Below are 4182 nucleotides of genomic sequence, written 5' to 3' on the forward strand. Positions count from 1 at the left end.
TCACGATGTAACAAGGTATTGATCACCCTAGTAATAATCGTAGGCTGGGGCAATGTAAGACATTCTGTACTCTCACATTCTCTAGTTGTGGCATTGTCATCCCAGTACACGGGTAGCTACAGAGTAGGATAACCAGGCAGGAATCGGTAACACAAGAACCAGGCAGCAGTCAAGGCTGTAAAAGATAGGGCAAATTTATCTCTCCAGAAGGTCAAAAGGAGACAAAATTATCTCTAGTGGGCAGGAAACAGGAATTAGTCAGTAGACCCAAGCAGTGAGAACAGGGCCAAGCATGGGGGACTCTGGGGACCTGTGTGAAGGAGCCAAAGCCCCAGCCAGAGTGTTGGGATCCCGGAGCTACGGCAAGTGCTGTTTTACCACATGGTCTACTCCACTGGCTTCCCAGGCATGAGCAAGTCTGGGAAGAGAGGAACCTGAATTCTGGCTGAAACTGGGAAGAAGTTACCATGACAGGGGTTTGAGAATAGTGTCTGCTGGTAAAACCAGATATCTCAGGAAGAGTAGAGAAGAAGCTGAGACAATGGATACAGAGGTTCTAATGGATAATTTGCGGTTCTGAGAGTAGAGGCAGTGTCATTATTATACACACAACATTTTGCGTGTTTGTAAAATATTGCAAGTGAATTACTATCTCTCTTTTTTCTCCAGAGGACCATGACTAATAGTCAAGTCTGCCACTGTAATTAAGCATGAGTTTCTATTAGTAGAAAGCCCTGGAGGTGCAAGTAATGGTACCTAAGAACAATTTGAACATATTTACTGACATACTTTGAGATAGGAAAGACACATAAGGATGGAATCCCCTCGGTTGCAACTAGGAGCTACAGGAGCTATGTGACCTTCTCTGCGGAGCTCTTCAGATGCGGTTACAGCCAGTTCACTTGCAGGTGTGGTCCTGTGGGAAAGGGTTTTCCAGTTTCCTTTCTTGCTCCTAAAATGGTATGCATATAAATACGTTCTCTTGAGATAATTTGGGTAATATCTGCTCCCTCCACTTTTCCCCTCCTTCAGGAGACTATCTACCAAGGAAGATAAGATAAAGAATTAGAGCAATAGTGTTTATGTTGGTCACTGAAGCCTCCCAGAAGTAATCTTTTTCTCCTTTTTCAAGAGATTCCAGGGGAAACCTATGGATAACTACCTCAAATTAACACTTCCGCTTGCACATATTGTCAGAACAAAGGCACAAAAGGAAGCATTCCACAAAATCACATTTCTTTACAGGAAGGTAACATCAGTCCTTGTAAAATTATTATATATTATCGAGTGTACATGAAAACTAAATGGTCGTTTTTATTAAGAAAAGTTAAGCATGGAATCTGGGAATATTTCCTGATGAAAATGGGCATTCTCATTGTTTCATTCCAGGTTGTATCAGTTTCCTGTTACTAAAGTAACAAATTACTACCAATTTAGTAGCTTGAAACAACATAAATTATCATTTAGCAGTTCTGTAGATGAGAGGTCAAACACAGCTCTCACTGAGTTACAATCCATGTGTTGGCAGGGTGGCATTCCTTTCTGAAGTCACTAGGGGAGAATCCATTTCCTTGCCTTTTCCAGATTTTGAAGACTTTTGTGGCCCCTCCTACATCTTCAAAGCAACTGCAGGTCTAATTCTGATATGGCAGCATTCAGATCTTCTGTTGTCACTTCTCCTGACTCTGTTTGTGCCTTCCCTCCATTTTATGCTTTTAAAGCCCCGTATTGGGATCACCCACATAATCCAGAATAACCCACATAATCCAGGATTTAAAATCATCCGAATAGAAATCATAATTCCATCTGCTACTGTAAGCCTCTGTACCATGTAAACTAACACATTTACAGCTTCCAGTATTAGGACCTTGACATCTTTGAAGAAGTGGGTAAGTAGACATTACTCTCCAATCACTGTTTCCAAAATGGCAACTAAGAATACCTTCTTTCCCTTTAATTGAGTGTGTCCCTACACAGAGAACTGATTCAGAGTAAAAGAAATGTAAGATCAATGCCACTTTCTAACCACAAACCTGGTCGTGGAGAAGACTAAAATCCCTAATCCAGGGGATAGCAAAGTGTCCCAGATCTCATTAGTCTAGAAAGGGGATAGGTGACAGAGGCAACTTAGATTCTGAAAGATTCCTGGGTCTACTTGTTTAAGAGATTAGTAGAACTATTCCCTGTGACTACAAACAGGACTAACACACCGGACCAGAGGGCTCATCCTATTGTCTCAGGCTTTCCACCTGAGCCATAGAGTTGATGTTTATGGCAGGTTCCTCAGGGCTACCTGCGAGTGGCCAGAGAAGAAAGATGGTCTGCCTCATTCAAGGTCACCTTTGAAATTATTCACTTGAATATTAGTCACATCCTTCCATGTCAAAAACACAGTCCTCTCTGAATATATAATTATATATCCTTCTTATAGCCTAGTGGCTTTGAATATTTTAAGAAACAGTCTGGTAGCAAATGAAGAAAATTCTGTTTTAAAATACTTATTTGAAGGGCATAACTCCAAAAAGGAATTGTCCTGTGAAAATGCCTATTGAGTGAAAAATCTTACAATCTGAATAAACGGAAGTAGTCAGACATGTCATTTAGTTTGATAGATATTTCTTATAATCCAAGTATAAAAAATTATATTCTGAGTCTTAACTTTCACTTAAGCAGTTTAACCCACTTATGCTCATTGTGTTGATTAGTATGTTTAGTTACAAGTATATCATATTGTTTATGCTTTTTAATTCTCATTTATCCTTACTTTTATTTCCTGTATCTTACTATTACTTGGCTCAGGTCACAAGGCCTGTATCAGGCTCCAGGATGACAGTGTGAAACCTGCTTCAGATTCTCTCTCTCCCTCCTTTTCTCTCTGACCCTCCTCTGCTCACTCTCTCTGTCTCTCAAAATGACATGCATGCACAATTATAAATGTTGCTATCAACATATTGATCTTAGAACACACATATTAATTATGTTTCCCTATTTTGTATTTAGTTACCAGGCTGAAGGTGCAAGAGAGAACAAGACAACGTCCTATCCTATGGAACGTGGCTTTCAGGAAGGGATATACATGTACATGTATTACACAGGGGGAAAGGTAGACAGAAAGTTCCTCCAGTAAGTGCCATGGGAACTAAGCAAAGTAATAAAATAGAGTAAAAAGAGGAAGTGATATTATAAGGCACCCTTAAGGAAGTCTCTGAGAAGATGACTTTTAAAGTGAGAACAAAAGGATGAGGAGAACCAGAGGAAGAACATAACATGCCAAAGAAAAAAACACCCAGAAGAGAGACATCTTAGGGTGTTCAAGGGAAAATAAGCCAGAGAGGATAAAATATAAGGTGAAAGTGATATATGATGAGGTTGAAAAGGAAGGCAAGAGCCAGACTGAAAGAGTGGCCATAATCTTTATCATCTAAGTAAGCAAGGACACTTTTTTAAAAAATTCAAGTAGAGCTCATGCTTTCTTTAAGTTAAAAACTGCTTTTGCTAGTGAAAAAGAGGAGCTTTTGGTAATGCCACTGGGATGACAGTCATAAAGCAGAATTACACGAGGCAACTGGGATGCATGGTCACCCTGCTCATATGTAAGTAGTTCTGATCATTCTATGTGTGCTAGGAAGACACTGAAGTGTTTTAAGTATAGACGACATAACCCAATTTACATTCTAAAAGGTAATTTTTGCTGTTCTGGAATGGGGAGGGGCATGAGTGAAAGAGGAGAACCCGATCTGAAACTTAGAATTTATCAGTCAACTGATGATAGTGGCTTTGATTGCAGTGGTCACAGTGGACCACTGAAATGGAAAGAAAAGGAAAGATTTTCAATATGACAAATGAGAGGAAAGTCAGAAAGATGAAACTTAGGTTCACAGTCTGTGCAATGGGATAAATGATGGTGTCATAATTATGGAGACCACAGGTGGGGAAGAGATATGGGTAGGGATGAAATGCAGAGCTCTGCATTGAACATCCTTGATATGCCCATGGAACGTTCAAGTAGAATCCCCCATTACTAGTCAGATATCAAGCCTATAGCTCAGGGCAGAAGCCCATGCTGTAGACAGAACTTGGGAAGCATCAACCCTTTCATGCCATTCAAAGCCCTGGTTCTATCTGAAATCACCTATAGAGAGGACACAGAAAGGAAAAGAAGGGAAAGATGGGAAAAGAGGG

This window comes from Hyaena hyaena, unplaced genomic scaffold (assembly GCF_003009895.1).
Source record: "Hyaena hyaena isolate Hyena2069 unplaced genomic scaffold, ASM300989v1 scaffold_1193, whole genome shotgun sequence".
Classification (NCBI taxonomy): Eukaryota; Metazoa; Chordata; class Mammalia; order Carnivora; family Hyaenidae; genus Hyaena; species Hyaena hyaena.